This window comes from Zophobas morio, unplaced genomic scaffold, assembly GCF_036711695.1.
Source record: "Zophobas morio isolate AGI-343-1 ecotype UQ-CSIRO unplaced genomic scaffold, CSIRO_AGI_Zmor_V1 ptg000023l, whole genome shotgun sequence".
In the NCBI taxonomy this organism is placed as follows: Eukaryota; Metazoa; Arthropoda; class Insecta; order Coleoptera; family Tenebrionidae; genus Zophobas; species Zophobas morio.
In genome coordinates this window covers 11,784,148-11,810,854 of record NW_026972128.1, presented here as the reverse complement: position 1 = coordinate 11,810,854, position 26,707 = coordinate 11,784,148, and the positions used below count along the sequence as shown (strand labels likewise).

The following is a 26,707-nucleotide window of genomic DNA, read 5'->3' as shown; positions in this document are numbered from 1 at the left end:
AATTTATTGATGGTCCATTCCTTACGCTGAAATTCTTTACAACTCCGAAACACATATTAAATTATAATAACATAAATAAAAAAATTCAAAGAGGCATTTGCGATACAATGTTCGTAGGAATATCAAATTTATTGCACCAATTTGAATTTTTAAGTTCCAAAGCCAGAATCGTTATGTTAATTCAGCTGTTCCATTCCAGTTTGTAGGGCTACGACCAGATCTTTCGATTTCTCAGAAACTTCAGAACGATTCCCACGACACCTCCACACTCCGCAATTAATTTCCAACGAAAAATTTAATTTGGTTCCTTAATAATCACAAAAAGGGAAGTTTGAAACAATCGTCAAGAGTATATTGGAGTGATTTGGGGCAGCATATAATATAATGGTATAAATGTGGCTGAGTGAAGTTAATATGAAATCATTTTGAGAAAGACGAAGAAAGTTTTGAACCCTTGTTTTTTCAGGAAAAAATTATACCTCTGTACAGCATATAATAAAGTAACATTTGCCTTATTCTTTTATCAACATACTACAGATGTATATTTTATTTTTGAGATCAATGACTCACTCAATTATGTAAATGCCGAACTAATTTGTTATTAAGTCTTTTGCAGTTATCACAAAATTTTATTATGAAAAACATTTTTTTGTTTTAGCTTATAAGAGTTATCACAAACTAGAAATAAAGAAACGTAATACAAAAATATTTTAATCCTTCCATTTTTGGTGTAACGTATGTCTAAAAAGAGAAAAAATGAAATCCTCTGCTTCTGAATCACACCAATTTTTATAGGGTCTGTTTCCGAATTGACGGGGTCCGATTTAAATAACAACACATTTTTTATGTTTTAGGTTTTTCGGCGTATTCTTCGCATCGACTTATATGAAGGGAATCTTTTCTCTAATCAAAATTCAAATACAACATCTAATGCATATTTAAAATGAACGTATGGCCATCATCTACTCTACTATTATGCAAATTGTAGCCTTTACAATCCTTTTATCGGCGCTTATGCTTGTATGTCACATTCCAGATTTCAATATAAACAAGAAATTTGTAAAAATTCAGTAGCTCAGAAAATTTTCTTATGCAAAACCTGTTTTGGGATCCCCCGAGACGTTGAAACTCATCACAGACTCCATCACTTTGATGTAACGAGTTTAATATTCGGCAGTCATAATAAGATAATTGATTCAATCGCCCTCTAAGGTTCTGGTGTGGAAGTTGCCGAAATTTAATTCTGGTTCGGCTTACTCGATTCGCAGTATGTAAAGAAGTTAGGAGATCTAATAAATAAGAAATTACGCGGGGGCAGACCCGATGTGGGATCGACGTTTTGCATCCTGCACAATTTATTCTTTTGCTGTGTTATTGTAAGCAAGCCAGACAATTTCATTCATTCTTAAGCTGTTCGAAACATAAGGCACAATAAACTGTTCTTGCCGCCCACCACTCCAACGAGTGTGCCCACATATGTTTGTATCAGTTCCCACTACGCTAATGTACCTCGTTACTCATAGTTTTGCATACAAATCACTTGAATGCAGCCGCATTTTCGTAACACTTTGTCTGTCAGCCGCTAAACTCTTCAAATAAGGAGGAGGCCCATGAATACCTGAAACAACGAAAGGCAACGATCAACATTTTTTAAACCTCTGACACGTCATGCAAAATGTAGGTTACAGAATTGAAAAATTCTCAATGGTTATGAAAACATTCAACATTCAATGTCTCATAGCGCGGCGGAGATCAAATTTTTATACGTTCGCCACGCTCCAGGTCTAGTTTCCTGGATTAACAGGTAGCTGAATCTTTAACACTAGATATAAATTTTCTGTCTGATAAAACTGTTCTTGTTTTAGACGTCACAAAGGCGAAAAATAAAATGTACGAGAACTGACGCGATTTGATCAGTTTTTATTTTCGAATAAGTTAAGCGGATTTCTTAATTTAATTAAACAATTATATCGAAGCATAAATTCGTGTATTACACATGGCGGCTACTCGAATAATGGTTAGTGTCAATATCTTGAACAACAGCCTGTCAAAATGCCATTACTATAATTAGTTTGATCTATGGGATGCACAGCTTTCAATAAACTCCAATAAAGAATGTAAAACAACCTGTCAATAAAATATTCACGACAATGATTGCTTAAGAAACATCAATGAGATAATATATTAGTCGATATTACTAGAAATATCTTAATTCAAACTCGAAATACTACTAACAGCAAATAAATTCTTGTACTAATACTTTGTAAAGTTTGTAATACAGGGTTTCTGTAAATGATTATAGGGTCGCAGTAGGTCATGTAAACGTGCCGCCTCTCAGATTTGAACTATACCAAATGCCCAAGGACGCATGAGAAAGACCACACGCAACTAATTCATTACAATAAAAAGAAACAAATTTATTGCGGTTAAACATCACAGTAAATGTTGAAAATGTTCACCATTTTGTTCAAGGTACATGTTCACTCTATTTTTAATTTCTAAAATATTCTGTAATCCTTTCGTCAATGCCCATTGTTCAATTTCATGTTGCAACAAGAACTCCTGACTGCTGAGGAAATTTTGTCATAGATGTTTGCGGATTACGCTCAAGTCGTTTCAAATCATCAGAGACTTCCTCAGATACTGAAGGTCTTCTACGAGATTTTTGTGTGTTGACAGGGTTGACACTGCCAGTTCGAACAAATCTGTTGACTACATCTCTAATGTGAGTCTCTACGGATGTTTCTTGAATTATTAAATCACGTTATTTGATCAGATATTCTTGCTTACAAGCGGTTACAGAATTCACCCACTCTTCGTTTATGAAGTCCTCAAAGAACCGTACAACTTTAGTCTTACAATTTTTATGAGATATCAAGGAGCGCGCGCATTAAGTCACTAAGACTCACTGTGTATAATAGAATTGATGTGTTATTATTTACTATATATTATATGTTTTATAGTAATACTTTTTGTACAAGCCAACTCAGAGTCATTGGAAATAAACGTAGCACTAGCAAACTTGCAAGCGTTTTAAGTGTACTGTAAATATCGTTACCTAATCAAAATTTTTCCTTTTATGCGCCCCATTTTTGCCGTTCCTTAAATTTTATAGATATACATACTCCTGCATGTGTGATTTTTAAGAATTCGTTTTATCAAATGACATGCATGGGTGATTTATACATCCGATCCGTCTTGAGTTCTTACTCCTGGCATTCAGAATATTGTGAAAAAAATCAAGATTTGTGACTACGTTTTACAATAATTTAACTTTGTAAAAACAGAATGCTGCAAAATCTTATAAATATAGAAATATTTTAAACTTATTGGAAGCATGGTAAATGGATAATTAAAATTTATCCATCATCTTACAGTTTTGCCGAATAAATGAGCGTTTTTGGGAAAAAAACTGAGTCTAGTTAATTAATTAATCAGTCCCCTGTTTTGCGTTGAGGAAGCAAAATCAATCAAATTTTATATTATTTAACCGCTCATGCTTGTAATCTGAACGAGCTAATAGTCGAATTCTTTCCAAGTATAAACATAAACAGTTGAAGTTAAGCATGTATAGAGAAATTGAGAATCGGTTATCTGCTTTAAATATATTTCATATTGTCCACACTCAGCTGTGTTATTTTTGGTACTGGTTTTTCCTTTGTAGAGGTTTCCACAAAAAAAAATCGCAAAATCAAATTTTATATTTTTTTAAGGGAGCGATATTTGACGGACTATAACCTCGAAGGCGAGCGAACTTCTGTCAAAATAACCTTCGACCAATTTTTTCCAATAGAAAAAGGCGCTGAAGAATTTGTTTGGTTGTTTTTCACATTTTATGACAATGGCCCGTTGTATAAAATATTGTAATATATTCCACAACTTTTGTCTATGATATTTGAAACTAAAATCGTACAACAAAAAAATAAATAAAAAAACCTTTAACAATAGTTTTTAGTCCACTATATTTCAAAATAATATAACGGGTGATCAAAAAGTTATCACTATCAGATTAAAACCAACCATGAATTTATTTCTAAGTTTTTAACAATCTATACGTTGAAATTTTGCCGATTCCAAACTTCTACGTGAGTTTCGTCACGCAACTTTCTCTGTTCATATATGTAAAGAAAGCTTTTCTTTTTTCATTAGTGAGTCACTAATGATTATAATGAGTCAAAGTTTTAACTATACAGCCTTACTGCTAACTGATAAAAGGAACCAATCAAGCACTATAAACAAACCTACAAACTTTGTTTATGGTGCAAAGTGTTTGGCTATTAGTTTTCATGAAAATTTCAGAGCGATTCTAGCGAGAGAAGAATAAACTATTAAAGATAGTCGTCAATTTTAGGGAATTTGTCTTTGATCGTTGCATTTTAAACCCAAACCTTCAAACTGACGATAATCTGACAAGACGAAAACTCTATTCAAGACAAATCTTCAAAAATTCATGGCTGTTTATTATTGCATTTATTATTGCTCTCTCGGTATTAAGTGTAGCTTGTAAAAAATAATTTTTGCTCTAAACTGTAAATTTCTCAGATTTTTATCGAATAATAACAAATTGTTAACGGAAATTTACGACTGTCCAGCAATCAATATGATTAGTGTTAGCTGGTAAATTTAGTTTACAGTGATACAAAGCCAATTTGAAACTGGGCTTTAAATTATCAAATTTAGTCCATGAATACAAAGAAGTTAATTGTATCCTTAACTGTTGAAAATAAATAATTAAAATCACATAATCAGCTTTAAGGCAAAGAAAACGTTGATTGTTAAACGTGCTAAAAAGGCTACGTCTTATTTTGTAGTAACAGTTCATTGTCGAGTAACACCATATCGTTAATCATAGTAATTATGAATGAAATGAAGTATCAGCTATTACATAAATGTCGTTTGATAGGTATCGGCGATATAGTTACCGGCTCAATTATGTACATTAATATGCATAAATATATTACAAAGGAAATCAACGATGGAGAATAAAACAAACTGCAGCAGTTAACCTTTTGTTGCTATCTAAAAACACGTGTCTTTGCCTAGACTGGAACATTTCAATCAGAAGAAAAAGAAAAAATAATGTGTAAGAAACATCATAAAATAATGATAAAAATCATTATCATGTTTGAATTTAATGCTTCGACGGATACAAATCGTGCTGTTGTAGTACACATTTTGTACCTTTTAACTCCAAACAAGTTAGATCTGCTGTCAAGCTAACAACGTGACAGTTTACACCGAATGAAGAAGATAAGTACTGTAAAGTTATGCAAAAAAGAGAAAATTACTACACCAATTTGTGTACATTAATTTAATAATTAATTATTATTTACAGCATTATGACAACAAAAACAATAAAAATTAGAGAACTTGGTTCTTGGTATGCGCTATTAGTGCACGCCATTGTGAGTCAGTAAGGGAAAGCTTAATGTGCAAAGATGCGTCACAGACGTGTTTCATATTGTAGGTATAGCATTTTATATCGTTCTGGAATGCAACATGACAATTTTAGGGTAAAAAATGGGATAAAATATAATCCTTCACACACATTTGGATTAAGAGTGAACAGCAAGGCATTTTAAATAAATTATTGTCACTGCCACAGAAAATAGAAAGGCAAACTTTGATGTGAATATGGTATCGTTTAACAACGACAAAAATGAAAAAAAAACGAGTAAGCAAAGAAACAAAAAATGTCGTTGCCAGTCTAGAAACCATAATAAAATGGAAATACTTGTTATTAAGAAGCTTGAATTTGTTGTACATACAAAACATAACTTTTTTGAGAATTAATTGACGAATCATATCAGGAATCTCTTTATGTGGATGTAAATTACTTTGCACAAAAAAATTTCAAATATTTTCTTATTTTGTCTGCATAAATCTTCAAGGTCGGAGAAAATGTTCCTCAAAATTGATGACTAAAGCAATATCGGGCTTTGTGGCGCCTGATTCAGGTTTCTTTGTCCAATAATTCTTATTCACTAGATTAATATTAATAACTTTTGGCGTTTAATTTTCGAAATTTAGGAAAACGTCAATAATTTCCACCATCTGGATTGTTGAGTTTTTAACACTGCAAAAGACGTAGGCTGTCAGGTAAAATCACAAACTTGTTCACGACACGACATTCCTGAAATTAAGTAACTTCGCCTCATCAGAACACTTTGACCTGGGATGTTTCAAAAACTGTTATGTAAATGTATATTTTAACAAGCAAACCTTCCAACTCAATAAAGTTTAATATCTGATACAATTTGAAAACTGTGCAAGAATGTGAAAATATTGAGAAACTTGTGACAAAATGAACTAGGTACCTAAATTATTCCAAAACTTGCTTATCTTTCACTATCCTGTTTGTATTACATCAGATCGATAGCAATCTCTCATTCATGAAATAAACTATTGGACACTTTACATAAACAATGCATACAACCGATGTATCACGTAGTCAAGGCTTAACTAATTAGTGCTAAATCATTGACAACCTGAATGTGACAATTCTAAACGAGGTGTAATAGGTGGGTACAAGGAAAAATCTTTTTGCTGTCTAACAGGTGTAACGAATTACCACTAAATTTGGAAGCCGTTATTGGTAATTCTGCATCACAAAAACATGCAATGATGAACACATGTTCAATATATTCCCTACTATTTTCGTCAGATGCATTTGTGCGCTTTTATTAGCATAAAGTCGTTGTCCTCAGGACATACTCTGCATTCGTGTCTTAAAATAGTAAATGCAAGTCATTTATTTATACCATTTACCCACCACCTGCCGAAATACAGCATACGTGTAATACAGGTCTTGCGCAATCCTTGTATACCTTATTAGACTATTTTCCCCAAATGGTTCGACTTTCGAAGACGTTAATGAAACGTTGGACGACAAACCGATAGAAAGAGCGGCCGTTTGATTCAGGTAAGAGGCGAGTGAGAGGTAGAATATTTAGATGGAGTTTTATCTCTTTCAAATGCACATAATACAACATATTTGAACTAGGAGTGTTCTGACGCTCATCCCACACATCGGGCCCACGTTTCGACCGCGAAAAAAACGCCCTAATGTAAATGGTACACAAGAACCGGCTCTCTATTCAATCTTTACACAGCCTCTCGATGAATGCTTAATTAAGTTTTTAATTTTCAGATATTGTGAAACTTACGTTGCAGCCTAAACAGTGATCGGACGCATAATTTTCGAGTGTTAACACACTTTACATGAGGATTCATAAAAAATTAATTACATTTGACCATTTCACACGGTGGGTGTAAAAATATTTGTTGTGCTTGGCAAACATCCTTTTGATTGGTGAAGACTACGACATTTTACGTCGAAACATACATCTTTTATGGCTCATTAATAAAAATACATTATGCAAGTGTCGCCAGATGTGATTGGAGATAAGATAGCCATCGGCTGCTTTATTTATTTACTGTTAAATTTAATTAACAAGATTTTAATTTAAATGATTGCTCTTAAATCGCCCTTCGTCGTTTTACATTTAAGTTAAGAAAAAATTAATTCAGTTGTACGCCAGCTTATTACATACCTTAAATATTCATAATTCATTATTAAGGTGACCCTAACTGAGTTCATAAATGTCACATTTAATTTTCTTTGATCTACGACATTCCAGTCAAGGTATCGGATTCATGTTTAATCAAATTTTACCTTTAAATTTCACTGAAATAAATGAAAAATAGATGGAGTTTTTAGGGAAAGTTATTTTGCCCATGAATTAAAAAATGTTGATAAATTTTAGTATGTAAAAGTAGTAGTTATTTTTTGGCTTGCTCATATACTTACGTATAAGAATGATCGATATTTTGGTAGATAGTTCTACAAACAACATCATTAGATATACACATACATCCATGTACTTGGGTTACGTTATACCTATAAATCTTTCACAAATAAAGTGAGACTTTCATTCCAAGAGGTTAGAAGTTGGACATGTGTGGTTAATTTTAATAAACAGTCAACAACGTGTGGAAAAAGAAATTGTGAGAAACATCCTGATGCATCTTTTTCCGTGCCAACAACTCCACCCTGGCTGTGCAAAGTGAATTTTATAATTCATTAAATAAATGAGGTGAAAAGTCGCTCAAACGTGTCAAAAAAGATAGATACGATTTTATTCGCTCTTTTCCAAGACGTATTTTGATTGATTAGCTTTATCATCTGCCAATACGTACCATTTTTGAAAATATAAAAGAGATCGAGCATCATATTTGTTAATTATGGTTAGAGAACCATAAGCAAATTTCTGTCTTGCTGACAGAATGATCATTACAAACTTATTGATTTCCAACCACAGAGCCGTAAATAAACACAAAATCGTAGACATATCACTCATTGTACTTGAATAAACCATGGTGTAAACAGATAAGTCTAATTTCCATTTTCTATATGTGGGTACAATATCCACGTGTGTTCAAATATTGAAACACCTACTCGGTAATTGGTTTGCATCCTTTTTTTACAATGCGTTGAAACTTTGAATCAAGTTTTTCAATTAATCTAATCAAATCATCTACTCAACAACTGGCAAAGACATTCAATGAAAGTGGAACACAGGATCTTTCCTCACGTTCTGTAGTAATAAACACCCACAAATATTGAATGCCTTTAGGAAAATAGCACCAATCGGAGGAATAGTAAAACTGCTTTTGATACATATCGTATCAAAGAAACGTACTTTTTCCTCTGTCAGGACAAACTCGATAATAAATGTAGTTAATTGTATTGTAGAATTCATCTTGGCATAAATAATTACAATTAGTAATTTTATTTTAGTCTGTATTCACAAAAAATTTATATAAGATTTATTCAAATTTTGTTAGACATGATGTCATCATTTTTTGCTATGGGTACCTGTATTAATTTTAATAGGTACAAGGTAACACTAATCATAACATGTATTCCATAAGTGTTATGGGCTTCAGACAAAAACACTGATAAATTTATAGATACAGTGTATGTGGTAATTGCTTATTTGAATTTGCTTTCAAGTAAATTAGAATTTAATTACACTGTGGTTTTTTTAATATGCAACGACACAAAGTGGATGAAATTCTATTAAAGTAAACTATAGTAAAGTATATTACGACAAAGAGAAAATGAACCAAGGTTAAGTAAGCTGAGCAAACTAGATTTAAACATAGGCAGATTTTTTAAAAGTTTATTATATATTTTTTAATTTTGTTGAAATTTTTACATACGTATTTTTAAAAATCAATGTCTCAATTATTTTTGCAAAAATGTCACTAAATTTAAGAAAGACGATAGTGATAAACTGTTTTAAACAAAGCTGCCCTTGCGTTAGATATTCCGAAAATGTATTGAAAATCTCATGCGGAAACGTGGAGGCTGGCCTTAAACTAAATATTGTATCGAAAATTCAAAATAACCTAGTATACTAAATAAAAAAAAATTAATATTTTCTCGTAACTCGTCCTTGGCAGTTTATTTTACACAATTCCATGAAACATCTAGGAATACAGTTAAAACAACAAACGCTTGAACAAGTCTTTTTTTACATTATTGTGTACATAAAATTTTGCTTATTACCAAAATTTAAAAAGAATTATTTTGTAATGAAAAAAGTTAGTTGAAATAAGCTTCTTAACCTTTATTTTAACACTACAGACATACCTACAACTTGTAGGAGTTATCACAAAACAATCTAATTTTATAATTTTTAGAAAACCCTGGAAATGTTAATTTATCCTAGAATTGTAGGTTTTGTAAAAATGTCGTTCACTAATTATCGGTCCACTAAAAAATCAATTCTCATAACAAAATATAATGGTAAAAAAAACTTACGTGAGGTAATAGAGTTTAAATTTAGTTTTATATGCATACGTTTATACTTATAATAGATGTTCCCATACTTTATTCTCGCTGCAGAAAATAAGACGAAAAAGGCTTGCAAACTTTTAATAGGTGGTTCACTGCTGTTTGAAAATAAATTCAGGAAGCCGCTCCATTTTAGATAAGACAATAATGGCCGGCATATTGCCCAAAGCTCTTAGTTGTAGCACCTATATCTAGAGCACATTTCTCTTACACACAGAACCATTAAATAAGGCTTTATCGAAACTGTGACACTATTGTTCACCTTACCTTATTCCAGATAATAAACTTAGATAATTCATTATAACACGAAAAACAATCCTCCAGACACAAAAAATTTGTAACTTGACTGTTGCTTACTGGACAAATACACGATAAAGATGTAAAATTAGTGTCAATACACCCACCTCTGCAACAGAATTTTTTCAGCAAGAATATGTTTTAGAATATAACAAACTAGTATGTAAATGTTAAACAGGCTATTGTCATGGACGAATTTAGACAAACGTTATTCTGTATCCAACTACAGGTAAAGAAGACGAAAACTTTGTTGGAAAATATAGTTAATTATACTATCACCATAACAATTGCGTGATTAACCGTTAACATTAAATCATCCCATAGAAAAATGACGTGCCCGCACAATTAAAAACGAAATTCTGCACGTCAGGAGAAAATATCCCCGGAGATACCTTTTAATTCGTTTCTCTGTCTCGGTGTCAGCGTAATATCGTTATTTATTAATCCTAACAAATTACTTAGTTAAACAAAGCCCCCGAAAACCAATTAAAACATGAATCAATCAATTCATCTGAGAAATTATGATTTTAATTTTAAGCACAGGAACTTCGCGGAGTTTCCACACTATACCAACCGAATGCCAATGGGTTGCTTGTAATTAGTTGCCCAAGTTAAATTGCCCGCTTCATTATTTGCACTTGTGTAAAACAAGACGCACAACTCCGAGATCAAACAGTGTAGAAGAGAATTTATGCAACAAAGTTCCAAATTAATTCTAGTGCCCAAAAATCAAGTTTGTTTACAAAGTCGTGAAATAAACCACTATAAACTAATAAATCGGTGTGGTAGCCAAGAGTGCAGTCTCGACCTTTAACCTCGCAATATCACGGAGGCCCCGAAGACACTGTCCGAATATTAGACCGGTTCTAAACCACCCCGGGGGGTCTTTAAAGAGGGAAATTCATTCCGGGTCATTTTAATTTTAGATCACTGAACAAGATAGATCGTAATTTACTGTCGCAACCGAAGAGATTTCCCAACTTCTCCTGCATACTAAAAGTGATAATGTGGACGAAAGTGAACTAAAGTCAGGTTTTTATTTAAAAATTTCGAATCATATTTGAATAATGTAAACATGTTATGGAGAAGTTATTGTAAGGTCTTTTAGTTTAAAATTTCAAACTGAGTTTAATTCGAAACTAACTATTAAATTGATCTGAACTACAAATCACAAACAATTGAAAATTAAAATACTTAAAAGACATTCAAAGTTTTAAAATATGTCAAAAACATTCTTTTTTTCAGCACGATAATCAAATTTTGCTTACATAACAACTACTAGCTAAATTATATAACTATAAACATCTCACTAGTATTTTCTTAAAAACTTGCTTCATAAATAATTAAGATTTAAATAGACTTCATTCGAAATCCAGCCTTTTCAGTCTTTCTTTGCCTAAACTGAAATGTTATGGCTTCGGTCTTTTGTATATATGGTGAACATAAAAAATTGGTGGAAGATTATTTCGACAGAACTTCCCTCGCTCCCTATGTACGTCATCTCAAAATTGAGATGACGTCATCTCACTGTGGGTGGGGATGACTAAACAAAGTTTACTTAGCGTTTTACCATCTACATGATATTCATTCTACACAAGTAAAATTTGACAACAATCGGTCCGGTCGTTTCAGAGATTATCTGGTTGACAAAAATCCACACGGACGACCGACAGACGGACAGACGGAGACCAGATACCTATTTGTTCGTACTGTAGAAGTCATGATCCACCAAGAAAATATTAAAAAGTGAAAAATATTTACTATGAATAGTTGTCATAAAGACAACTAGGAATTGTTCTAAAAGTTAATTCAACATTCCAAAGTGAAAATGTCCAAATTGATTCGTTTATTATATGTATATATCATATTCATAAAGTGATTAATTTCTACATCAAATAAAAATCCGTCACAGGGTAACAGTTACGAGACAATATGTAAAAAATATAAATTTGCTTCGTTTTGTATCGAACCAGCTTTGACAAAAAAAAAATATATATTATAGACTCATCACTGAAAATTTAAATATAAATGGGGAATGAATATGAAAAAAAGAAAGTTAAAAATGTTAATAAGAACATGAATATTTACAGTACCGTAACAGTTTTTAAACTTTACATCGTTGTAATCGATATGTTTGGAGCGTTCGCAATACAGAATTCATGATGATGATCCTTACTTTAACAACATTTCCATAAATTTTCCTCTAACCACTATAACAATACACAGAAGCTTATCGGTCCATCAATCTCAATCTACGACTGCCTTGAATTCCAGTTAAAGAATTTTAATTTACATAACACATGAGCTAATGAAAATGTAGTTAACGCGTCCGATTTAATTTATATCAATTTAAAAGCTGCTGCGTTAAATGATTTCATTAGCCGGACTTAGCCATAAATCAGACCAACTGCGCTTAATACTAATGCACCATTTAACCATGGTCACTGCAATAACAATTACGAAAAAGCAATTAATTTTAATAAAATACAAGCTTCCTGACGTAAAACTTCTTAATCATGAACTTTACAGTCTGCGGAATCTTTCACTAAGAAAAGTTTCAAAGAACGTGAGAAGAAAACGGCTTTCCAATTTTTCAAATCGTAGACGTCGTTTGATACCAAGCTCCATGTGAATTTCTACTGATCACATGGCAAACTTTTAAACAACTCACAGAAATGTATACATACAACTAATATTAATATTATAACACAAAATATTGAATATTCTTTATGTGAAAAGCGTTTCTTCGGAAAAATTCACTGAGACTAGCCACATACATTAGATCACTGTTTTTAGTTTTATCATTTTATGATTTTATTATGTATTAATATTAACATAAGATGGAATTTATACGGCAAAAGTCTGAGAAATATTTGCTTAACTTATAGTGCCTCAATTTATAAAATTAAATTACTTCCTCGGGAAAACTCGCCAAATATAATGTCATTTTTCCAATTTAATTTAGCAGAATGCCCGCGACAAAAAAAAACTATTTTGAAAACAATCCATGCTTAACTCTTTAAATTTCTTAATACCTGTAAATGGGTGAAACATAAATCATCTTGATTAATGGTCGAGTGGGATATGTAGGTTATTGATGGTTTACATGCTTTCAGAAAAACTCCAGAGTGAATCCTTGCTAATTGAATACAGATAAAGCAAGTGGTTCATCTGAATTTAAATTTCAACTTCATACTTTAAAACTAGCAGATATCGACTCTTTCTGTACTATACTTGCTCTTTTGAGACGTAATAAAGCTGGGACAGCTATTACTTGGTAATCTTGGTATTTATGGCCAAATCGTTATAATTTTATAAAAAAGCTCAACACTACTTCAGTCGAGTGACATGAAAAATGTCATTGAATGAATTATATATACAGTGTGTCCAACAAGTTATATTTCATCGGGCACCAAACTCCTAAAAATTAGGCTCTGGCCGTCTCATCTCCCACGTTGAAATATGTCCCTTTTACATCGCTGATTTCACTTACTGTTGTCCCATTTTTACTTGGCAAAACTGCAACTGTACAAGCGGCACTTTAAATTTTAGCTCGCTACAGGTCGAGGGCAAACCGCACCGATGAGTTATTTTTGCGGTTAGTAGTTTTACTGGCACATGTCGACGATACGTGATTCAACATTAAGCGCGTGGTCAGCTATTGTTAGAACAATACCAGATGCCATCTCGGACCTTGTGCAGTATTCAGGGTTTCCGTAAGCGGACAAACCCACGAGGGAAATGTAGTATAACCTTAGAAAATGTTACAACCACCTGTACAGTATTAGATGATTACAATTGCTAAGTAAGGTGTAAAAAAATCACAATTGAAGATTTCAACACTTTGGAAAACAACTAGAGACTAGTTACCATTTTGTGGAAAAAATGAAAGTTAATTGAAATTAAAATTGTCAGATTGGTATTTATATTAAAAGCCAACACGTTGGCAACAGGATATGACATTCAGAGGACGTAATAGTTATAAAATCACAGTCAACTTTGATTCCATCGACACTTCCTGTGCAATTGTAAGGCATCCTGACAGCTGCGTAATTTCGCATTTTTTGGCGTTGCAAAGAATGCAATATACAAAAATACAGATTTCCCGTATTATCGAGTGTTCCTTATTATGATTATCTTCAAACAAAAAGTAATCTTAGTCTAAATACGTGTTCTCCAAAAAACGCATGTTTAGATCATCAAATTTTACATTTTAGTTCAAACAAGATACGAGCATAACAAACTCCTAAAAAATTACTAAATTAATCTTTGATGAAAAATACAACCCAGATTTGGGCGATGATCTCAGAAAGCTTCGTTTCCTAAAATTTTAGGAACACATTATCGTTATGATTAATTAGGCTCACCCTTTCATACCAAATTCAGTATATTTATTCCCACCAAACACCCACAAAAAAATTTTAAACAAATGTTTATTAAAAATACCCCGCTGACATGCTCCTGGTTGTCGTGCTTCAGGTATAAACAGCTTTGCGGACGTTTCCACCATCCGATATTAGTTCTTACGGAATTTTGGTGAAATCTATCACACAAATTTTCTACATTACTAGTCTCTTATTAACACCTATTCCTAAAAGGAAGTCGTCAAGCAGGTTCAATAAATCTTGACACAAAAATGAATTAGAACACAATATTTTCATTGCTTTGTGAGCATTGATCCACAGTGAATTCTTTATTACCTTCAAGCAACTAGGAATGCAACGAAATTAATTAATTTCTGGTAAAAATTTTCATCCGGAGCTCAGCAACGTAAAAATTGACTGCATAAATAACTTCCTTGGCATTTCTGGGCAGTAACATTTCCCGTGCGTGTTCGCGCTTAATTATCGGTTTTCAATCAGATCGTTGTGTCTAATAATGTGATAATGGCAGAAATTGAAACTTCTAGTTTGATGGTAATGGGAAATCAGTTCTTCTCCATTAATCTCGGCAGAGTTCGATGTATTGATCTCAACTGCACCTTCATGTTGATGGTAGAAAGGCAGTAGTAATTTATAACTTCCACAAACCCTATTCTTCTAATTGGAACTCATAATTATATATCTACTGACGTTCTATAAATCACCAATTAACTTTTAAAATATACATACGCGTTTTAGATGCAGCAGTGCTGGGTAGAATTTACATCTGCATCTACTTGCTATATTGGATTAGTTAAAGTTTCAATTTTCATTTATCGGATTGTCAAGATGAATTATTTATTTCGTAATGCGATTGTCGGTACAAAGTATCGTGAGTAAGATCGAAAAAAGGAATTAGGGTTGGGTGTGCTTTTAAAGCTTCAGCTGATGATTCTGTTTTGTGAATGTGAAAATTAATTACAGTGCTGCCCTGCAAAAATACGTTATATCAAACGTATAGATTAATTTGAACCTCGAAACACACTGAGATTGACAGCATGGTTTTTTTTTTAATCGTACAACATATTACTCTAATTTTGCATTTTTTTTTTCGTTTTAAATGAGTCATCAAATAGGGGTTACAGCTAAATTGGTAAGAGGATGTTCAAGTGTTTTGTAAAAATCGAAATAACTGAACATTTTTATAATTTACGTCGGTGTAGTTCTCGTGTTATTAAAGGAAGTATCTCCGTTTTCAACACTGGTTTCTGCAATAGCAACCGGGGAGACTCAATTAATATGGGTACTCGGTACTACAGAGATATCATTATTAGATCGCCATAGTGACCAGTATTTTCATGTAGGGGAACGAGGGGCTTGTTGTAACAGTTTTTAGGAAAACGAATATAATTTGGTATCTATTAGCTGTTTGACCATTGTAAAAGTATATATCGGTAGTCTAACTATTCCCCTATTGGACTGAACAGGCAAAAGGTCAAAATTGTTCATCTTCACTTCACACCAGGCATTTTCTTAAAAAAAGTGCATTGTTACAACTTGCCCCGTGGTTGGGGCTAGTTGTAACAGCCATGAGACAGGTAGTACCAGTAAAAATAAAGCTGATGTTGATACATATTTTGACTTTATTTTTCAAAAATCAACACAACACTTCATTATATACAATTTTTTTTCAGTAAAACTGAAATAAACTTTTAGAAAAAGAGTCAACATTAAAAATTTGAGTGTTGTCTTCCTTTTTCTTAATATATCTGGAAAGCGATATATGGCATAGGTCAAAATTTTGGCTCCCTTTTCGTATGCTAGGTACGAGATTTGTAGAAGTGAATTTGGGATAAGTTGTAACATGTTACAACTTGCCACAAAGCTATTGTTACAACATGCCCCGTAGCACAATTTTCTACATTTAATTACATTTCGACAAAATTATGTGGCTTAGCACCAAAATGTGTAAGGAATATCAAAGCTGAGTAATTTTTGAGCTACATGCAAAACTAAAAGTTTTAAATTAATTAATAACTGATACGAAAAACCAAATTTTACTAAAGCAATATTTTACATTACTTGGCCAAAACGAAACACGTGCACACATCCACTCACTGCGCTGGCTCAAGGAACAGTGGTTGTGATGACATGATGTCTTATGGTGCAAGAATTAAATTCAGTAAAATACCTGACGTTAAAGAGTTTAAATTGTGGGTAAAAATTTAGTGTTACAACTTACCCCTGTTACAACAAGCCCCTAGTTCCCCTACATGTTAAAGATTGCAAAATCAAGCGATGGCAAAAATTATTTTTAGCTATGTGGCTCAATGAGTTTTATTTGATGAGGAAACTTGTTGCTTTTTAAACTTGGTTATAGTTCTACTTCTCTCTTTTAAGTTTTACCATACATTTCTTTGTAAATTTTCACTACATTTCTATTTGCCATGAAAATTAAGTACTTCGTTTATGTATTTTAAATTAATTTGTTACCATTTCCAACATCATATAATTGGCAATGAAAAAAACACAAACATTGCATAAACTTAAGAGTAAAAAAATGTTGCCTTATTCCACTATGTAAGTATTGATTCCAATTAAACAAGTCGTCACTTATGGACCACAGTTCCATATTATTTTGTTCAACCAGTTTTCAGTTACGCTCCTTTTATGTGATTATCGCTGAAAAAGTCTTACATTGACTTAATAACAAGTATATGCCAAATTTGAAAGTAATTATTGCAAAACGCATTTTTGAGACATCACTGAAAAAAAAACACATATCCATAAACGTCAAGGAATACCTTACTTAATCATCGTTGCATTTTCTCTTTGTTGTTGTAATCGAAACAATAGAATGTTTTTACTCGGTTTTTTTATATATTAAAACGGCACGAAGACATTTTCAAAGTTACCAAAAATTCACTTTTCACTTTTCATGGAATAATAATAATATATTAAATACACAGATTTTTTAGCTGTCATAAATTTGTTACTGACAAAACCACAAATGGCTCGCCTACGAAGAGAAGCACCAAAGAAAAGAAGTCATTCACACAAGATTTTGGAAGTACAATGAAACTGTAGCAGAGGAAACATATAATAAAATTGTTCGTAATATTAAAATTGTTCCATTTTTCTAAAAAAGAACTAAGTAGTATTTCTTTCCATCGAGAATATTTTGGAAAAGTTTTTTGCAAATTCTCTTTACAAATGATTTATATTATTTCAGACGTTATGCAAATCTGTACATTTCCAAAAAATAATGCAAATAATTTTTCTGTACCGCCTATGCCGCAACCTACTGTAGAAGTTTGTCAGCGAACACGAACACTAGCGAAAACGGAAATTCTTTCAAGTTGCATACACAAGCCGCACTGATTCCACATGTCACAAAAGATCCTAAACAAAACTATGTTTGAGGTCTTGTAGCATTTAATCCAACTTGAAATTAGAGCGAACTACAATAATTCAAAGTTGGTATTTAATAAACAAACTTAGCGCAACTAAGTTAGCAACTGTGCACAGAAGGTACCTAAACTTTACATACTTATTCAGAATTAATGCTAAATTACTATTTTATAACAGGATCTATAAAAACTACCCTCATGGTGGTGCTAATTAGTGCTTGACACTCGTTCAATTAGGAATTCAACTTTTTAATTTTAGAATGCAGCAATTTGTAACCAACTTGTTTGTACTCAATAGAACATTGCTAATAAATACGTGATCTTTAGTGATAATTTCCGTGCTTTAATTGACCAGGCTTTTATGAAACGTTCAACTAATAAATATTGATTTAAATTAAAGCAGAAAAATTCCTGTTTGTTGAAGTAGAGGAGGTGCATATGCTTATACATGTAAGTAATTTATTCTTCCAGAATTTCATATGCAATTTATCAAACATCTCGACAGCAAATTACGGAGATAACACAGAATTGTCAACCCTAAAGGGTTCTATGATTAATAGTATTATATTATTAAAGTCGACTACGTCAATTCTTCCTGCATAGAACTTTGTTCTACATATTAGTGATGCGCAATTACTTTCTTACAATAAAACTTAGAATAAAATATAAGTAATATCGTAATGAATTTTCTTATCCCACCATTTCTTAATTCTTTCGAGGATCTTGACTTTATTTGATTTAACGAAAAGATAGAAAAAGGTCGAGATCACGTCGGTTACCTCGTTCGATATATGTCATTTATTTCTCTTTTATTTTATTATCAGGAAGACAGACCAATATGTGGCTTTGGGAGACTTTTATTATTATCTTTTTATCAAGCTTTATCAAGCTAGATATGAGTTATATAGCCCCTGGAACAAAACTTTAAGGTAGTGTAATTTTATTACAGGCTTATTGATAATAATATTGTGAAAAGTACTCACAGGATAGGTCTGAAACAAAATCAGCAACCTGAAACTCCCAGTATACCAATGGTGGCATGTTAAGGCTATCTCCTAGACCAATTAACAGATGCCAGAATCAGGCAAAAAAAAATCATCCTTATGGTAACACTATTTAATTTTCTTCTCGGGTTAATTTCCGATTCCATGTTCCAAAATCTAATTAATCTAATTACATATACAAGATATTTTGCAACGAAATACAAGTTTTAAATGTTTGACGGCATACTGAAATTTTAAAAGTACGTCCCTGGTGTGGGATTCAACCTGTCCTGTTTACACAATTATTATCGTTTTAACTTTAAGGTAATACAATTTTAGTAGATACAGGAATAGCGTTTGCATGTGTCTCCACTTTCTGACTATTTGATGCTAAGTTAACCTATGTTATCCTGAAGTTTTATCGGGATAGTTTTAGTAAGATCATGACTGGGATTGCACTTCTGTTTCCCAGAAATTGGGAGCCTAATTTTGACCACCAGAAAATTGTCATGGGTGAAATTGGAAGTTTCTTTCAGCGAATCATCCATATAAGAGAAGCTCTTCAAAAAAAAACCTCATAAGAGTTGTGGCTGGGACACCCCGTTTTGCGTCAACCGGGAATAACCACATGAAAAGTTTTACAATGAATGATATATTGGCGGAATTAGTGGCATTGAAATCGTTTTATGCAAATATCAAAAACTCACGAACCCGAAACCATTTTTAACATAACCTACTTAATTGGCTGTCCATGTCAATGTAAATGTTTAAACCGTGCGACAAAATAGCGTTTCGAAACATTCATGGGTTTACTTGCATTTTTTTACGCTGTTTGTTTTTTATTTTGTTTTTTTTATTTACATAATTAAATGAAGAGAAACATAGTTCCAACATTCGATAATTTTAGTAAGTCGAGTTATTATCAAAATTATATAAGTATGAAAATATAACAACAAAAGGGGCATTTTTTTGAGAAATCATAAAAACGAATTTAATTGCCGTAATTTAATATAAACATATCAAAGCAGTAGGGTGGTTTTGATGAGTCATAAAAACTCGTAACTTTTTAAAAATTCCGGATATTTCACCTAAAAGTGGTTAAAAATGTTGACTTGCACTATAAATACAATTGAAAACGAAAAATAAAATGATAAAGAAACACAGGACTTACGTAATACTTAAAAACAGAGGCCTATGGATTAGAATGTCCATTTGTCTTACAAAAACGCAGAGTATTTTTCAAAAATGTACGACGATATTAATTTATCATATCATTTTTATGGCGAGAAATGAGCCCTTGGACTACTGTTTTCCTATATTACAAAACATATTATTATCAAACTAGATGTTACTGTAGAACTTTTTTTAACTTAAAAGATGACCAAAAAATATCTACAGTGATTGCCAAAATTCAAAAATTTATGCTATGGGGATTCTCCAACAGTATGATCATATTGATCTGGGTAAATTAACACCAAGCAGACTTGATCAGAGTTGGCAATAGGGTTTGGCGAGTTTACAAAATAATAGCAGACCCACCTTGATAATAAAACATAAACACATTGAGGTCTGTCATATGATAAAAAAATTAGCACAACTCTGGAGTATAGCAGGATTCAATTTTAGGGCCTATTCTTTTTTATTTACACTGCAGAGTTGTTAAAAATTATAAAATTTACTAACACTATTTGCTGACAATATTATTATAATTTTGTAATTTTCAAAAAACCGAAATTTGGAAAACAGAGAAATTTTGCTTAAAATATCACTGTATCCTCTAATTTTTTTTGGTACTTACTTAAAATATATTAATTTGTCGCATATAGGCCTACATTACTATACACGGGTATGTTGTACAATGAACATAAAAAGTTATATATTAGTCACATATAAACAACACCTTGGTGTGAAAAATATTACAAATAAAAGATTATTATTATCAAATTAGAGTTTGACAAACTTTTCTTAAACTTACACTTTACGAAATAATTAAAAAATGCAATCTTGATTTCTTATAATAAACAGTAAATAGGTACTCAGATTTGATACAATTTTACATTTTATGACCGAATTTGACTTTTGCAAATTCTTTTTTGATCAAATATTTTTTTAATACTTATTTGTTACTTTCATCTCCCCTGGTCAAGACACTTAATTTTTTTACACAGTTAAAAATCTTATATTATTTATTAATTATTATAAAACAAACAAAAACAACAAGTAATCATCACATAGTAACACACATTGCGCAATATTTTTTTTACTCTATCCCTCATAGTAAATCCATAAAAATTACTAAAGCAACTGACTACAAATGTTTTAAGAACACTTTTATTAAAACTCTGGAAAAGGCACTAGCGACAAGAAATTATTTAAAATATGTAAATAACAGTTTGCGTCAAGCCTCAAAAAATTTCTAATGCTTTTAGGTTAAAGACTTTCTTGTAAAACGTTTACGAAAACATCATAAATATATACGACCAACAGATACACGTCAAATTTAAACACTCCACCGTGTATTTGAAAGTTTCCAAAGATATTGTTAATACTTAATGAACATGTAATTTCGGAATAGAGTTCAAACAAAGTTGTAATGAATAACTTATAAAAAAGGACGAACAGTTTTACCCTCAAACTTTTGATTAACTCTGTAATGACAACATAAAATTCAACCAATATAAACTGAGTGCAAATGTTGGTTCCATCTCACCAGTCTAATTTACTTGCATCTGTTAAGTTTTTGATTTTCTTTCAAATAAGTTGTGATGAAACTGGTGAAGTTTCTAACCAACGGATTATAGAAGACAATTATCATGGGACACTTTAAAACGTAATTATTAAATTTTAAATGACACTATATTGTAAATATTAGTAATGCAATTACGGCGCTATTTGAAGATTACACAATTACCGGTATAAATGCGAATTGTTCTTTTTTTTTTGTAAGATTTAAAACTAATATTTCCTCATGTTCCTCTTAAATTTTTTATCGTAAATAAAACAGTTATTAATCAAACGTGAAAAAGTTTTTCAGATAAACAGATATATTTTAATAATAGCATCAGTTTCGCAATTGAAAAATGTGAAAACTGACCTTTAATAATGTAGCTTCACACCACAACCCAGTACTATGCAAAGCATGCTTCCTTTTTCCGGTTAGCAGGCTGTTTGTAACACATAAAAATCTGCACGTTCGATCACATCGGCACCAAAGTTTCCGGAAACGGCACGAAAATCGTTTCCGCTGAAATTTTTGAAATTTCCACAGTTTTTCGCTTTTCCCGGCGGGACATTCGAAGGGATCCCGAAAATCCCTACATTTTGTCGGAATATCGGCTGGATCTTGAGCAGGTGCGGACGATGGTTGTGCGTGGGTGTTGCGTGATCTCGCTCCGATGACAGTCGCGACCGAAATAAACATTTGAAACTGAATCTACCCATTGCATGTCGCGGCGTTGATGCGCGCAAGCGTGCTCGAGGCTTAACCACCAACAATAGGGTCATACACCCACGATTCGTCTTTTTGAATGCATTATCCATTGAGTTGCGTAAATAACAGGGTACAGCATTTACATACATCTTCCTACATGCGGCAGACTTTATTATGGGCATTTTTCAGACGCAAACAGCACCAAAAGTTTAGATGGTAAAGGTAATGACATTATTATCCTTGCATGGGACGGTAATTGGCCAACTGGCAAGTGCAGAGCTTTTTTGGATGACGAAAAGCCAAATATCGTCTTTTTATCATTATAATGGTTCGTATGGGACAATTTTGGTCACAACAAGATAATTTTAATTTAATCGGACTGGTCCATGATGTTTTAAAAACATTTCATATACAGGTGACTCAAAATGGTAGGAAAAAGTCGGTTGACCTATTCCAATACACTTTTCTCCCCAAATCTTCGTTTTAAACTACTTAGTTCCGCTAACAGATAATAATTCTAAAGACTTTTTTTGTCATAGTGTTCACTCATTCAGACTGTTAAGATAATCTGAATAATAACCTAATCCTAAATATTTACAGTGTAGTTATAAGTAAATTTTGACATTTAAACGAATTAGAGTCCTTGTCAAAATTCAAAAAGCTGTTCTATGAGGAACATATCACATTACTTGTAAATTTTCCAAACTGTTTGATCATAGTGATATGAGGGATTAACGCCAAGTAGACTATACAAGGTAATATCGAAATCTGTGCAACAAAAAAAAAAAAATATAGGGAATAGCTCACAATAAGACTGTGTAAAGTTCACGTTCCTGAGTGGTAGCAATGTCTACAAAAAATTGTTTGAAATTTAATATACATTGTTATATACTCCACTGGTAGTGTTTCTTGACTTACCATAACTACTATTCAATGGAAAAATAAGGGCCAGTCATGTATCAGTTGGTTGCAATCGTGTGTTCGGTTAACGTCTTTGACAATGATGATTTTTTCAAATTGAGAGCATGTCGACATGGTAATGCTTTATGGTGTGGTTGATGGAAATGCCAGGTTGGCCCGCCTTCAAGCCTCAAATTCACATTCGTGGACTCCGCGTTCACCCGATCTCAATCCGTGTGATTTTTGTCTGTGGGGTTGGATGTAACAGTGAGTTATGGAAATCAACAATGTTCAGAAACTTATTCTGGCAGTGCTAAAGCGTCCCTTGTTCCGTTTGAGATTTACGGTCAAATAAAGTGTCAAATAACTGTGCTGCCTATATCATTATCTTAAAAATAAATGTCATGCCTTATTACTTTTTTTCGATCATATGGTATTACCATTGTTTATACTCTGGATAGGTACACTGTATTACTGATAATAACAGTATATACTATTTTATTACAATTTTTGAGAAAATAGCGTGAGCCATTCTTGATTTGATTAATAAAATAAATTGTCTGATTCATTAATTTCTTTGAGTCACCCCGTAAAACAGTTCTAAAAAACATAAATGCATTGATAAACCACAAGTAGACTCATTTGCATTTGTTATACAATTTTGATGTTTGTCCCAAAAATCTGTATGTTTAGGGCGGATTTATAACCCACAAGTATTATATTATTTTTTAAATAAAGTTTACTATCCAAAATTTTAAGACCACGTCATCAAATTGTTGGTGGGGAATTAGGAATGATCAGATAAATAGCCTACTAAAAAAGCCAAAAGATGTTGAAAGCTATAGTTTTGGAAATTTCATTCTACCCTATAAAATTTTATTGACGACAACGAGACGGACAGTAGTACCATGTTAAGAAATATTTAGGTATGGCTCACACCAGTTCATTCGAATTTGTCTGTGAACATTTAGCAGGTAGTTGTACTCATAAAATAATGGTCACTTTCGTTCATGAGTAACGATGGTCCCTGTCCGGACCTAGATTATTCTGCTTTCTAACATCTGGGGATTATCGGCACGCGACAACTTAAGTTATAAATATCTCTTGCTATTATACTACTGTCCGTCTCGCCAATAAAATTTTATAGGGTAGAATGAAATTTCCAAAACTATAAAAAATATTTAAAATATTCATTTAATATTTCAAATATCTTGATTTTTAGGTACATTACGTTGAAAATAAAATTATGCTCAAGTCCAATAAATTGTATTTTTTTTAGAGCAAAAAAGTATTAAATTCCTTAGCTTTATAAAAATAGTAGCAATCTGTGATTAAACAATTCTTACCTTACAAATTTTGATTGATCTTTTCCAAAAGATCTATGTATTTCTCAGTGTAATGTAAAATAAAAATTAAAAAAGTTATAATTTCTTACTGTTTTCTAAATCTAAATGGATTCTGGACTAACGACTAGTTAGCTCTCAGGTACAGAATATGAACTTCACAACAATCGGTCCAGTAGTTTCGGACATTGTCTGTCTAATAAAATCCGATCAGCAATAAACAGACGGACACGGGGGACCTCTTTTTTATATTTTATGTTATAAAACGTTGAGAAAACATGAAAGTAGTGATTGTATTATAATACTTTCCTAACAATCGCTCCAAAAGTAAACAGCGCTCTGTTGTATAACTTAAACAGAACACTGTATGTTTGAAAATACTTTTAAATTATAGCTCTATTAAACTGCCTGGAAGATTTTTTTCTGCAGTCTACAGCGAATGTTTAATTTTCCGCCCTTTGACCGTTGGAACACCCCATATGAAAGTGTTTTACGTGAATATTTTGACTGAACTGGTGAAAAGGTTTGAATTTTATGTTGTCATTAATTGTAGAAGAATAAAATATTTTCGAAACACGTATTTAAATTAAGCTTTCTAATTTAATTAAAATTGATAAAAACTAATTGGATATTTCAAATTATTTCAGCTAAAAAGAAATTTTAAAGAATAAATATCTGACGAGATACGTTTGAGTTTTGTTGAAACAAACATATTTGTTAAGTCGTTAAGTAACCGTCACAACTAATTCTCCCTTAATGTCTTTATTTTTAAATCAATTTAGAATAAAAGAACTGAAGAAATAAGGCACAATACAACGAATAATAAGCCATTAGGCTTTATGTATCGCTTTATTCAACAATACTTACACTTTAAATCCTGATTTCCTTTCCTTTCGCGCCGATCCTTACAAACTCCTTCCTCATGGGCACATCACAACACTCACTTTTCACTTTAAGCCCGAAAACACATTATTTTTAATAAAAATAAACCACTTAAACTAATTTGTACACCGCACACGCCGTCAACAAAGTCAAAACCGACAGAACTTCTTTGCGTAACACGAAAAACGAATAAAAAATTCTCGCCGGACACCGTATCAGAAATTTTTTGCAGAGTTTTTATTCATCGACACATCACACGGTAAATTAATTAAAAGACCACCAACATTACTCATTGCAGAACATAATTTTCGCGTTGTGTGGATGAATAAGAAATTACGAATGTCACATACAATTCAAACACAAATTCAAAAACATGAAATCCAATTTTGACTTTTATCAGATTACGACCGTCTTTACGTTTTACACGTCCCTGCAATTAGATAATAAATTAAATATGTAAATTTCAAATTTTTTTCCTATTTGGGTAGTACTTAACTACAATTAAAAAAAGTTCACTAAATTAGCCAAAACTTTGAGACAATCATTTTAATTGAAAACAGTTTCACTTTAGAATGTTCTTAATTTCCAAACGTAATATTAACTAAACTTTCATTTCTTGTTTTCTGGACATTCCCCAGTTTATGGAGTACGAAAATGTCGATTTTCCGTTCGCCTTTATCTGTTTGTTAGCGAATTTTTAGACAAATATTCTCTGAAACTATTAAACTGTGACTTTTTCTGTTCATCCTCGCCAAGAATCGCATGATGTCATTGTAAAATTTTGCTTAGAATTTATATTGTGATTTCAAAACTTTGTTTTTTATTAGTCTTAATCTTATACATTTAAACCTAACTGTGTATTGTTGATTTGCAGCGTTGTTAAGAACAATTGTATATAAAATTTATGTTAACTTCTATCAGTGGCGGCTCGTCAGATGAGGCAAGTGAGGCGGCGCCTCACAGCATAATATCTTAAGAACAGATTGACTTAATTTATAATTAAAAAAGAGTTTTCAATGCATTAGTTACAAAAATATGTTGAAAGGGGAAATCTGTACATGATTTTTTATTTTTTACGCTTCCTACTGACATTTTCCGTTGAATACCGTACGATTTATGCCCCTAGTTCTTTAACTGAAGCGGCCAGAACGTCGGTTCACTTGAACCAGCGAAGCCCAGTCACAGACACGGATTTCGATGGCTCAGCTCCTATACTCCTATACATGCGTTCGCTCGGAA

General features: G+C 32.2%; 1 protein-coding gene across 1 annotated transcript in view; it reads right to left on the bottom strand.

The window, feature by feature from the left end:
• The window catches only part of LOC135134294 (leucine-rich repeat-containing protein 15-like), a 72,899-nt gene extending 50,586 nt beyond the window's left edge, over positions 1-22,313 (bottom strand). The window contains exon 1 of the mRNA XM_064062931.1: positions 22,008-22,313. The gene's annotated coding sequence lies outside the window, so the exon portion shown is untranslated. The remainder of the gene's footprint in view (positions 1-22,007) is intronic.
• Between the last annotated feature and the right edge of the window lie 4,394 nt (positions 22,314-26,707).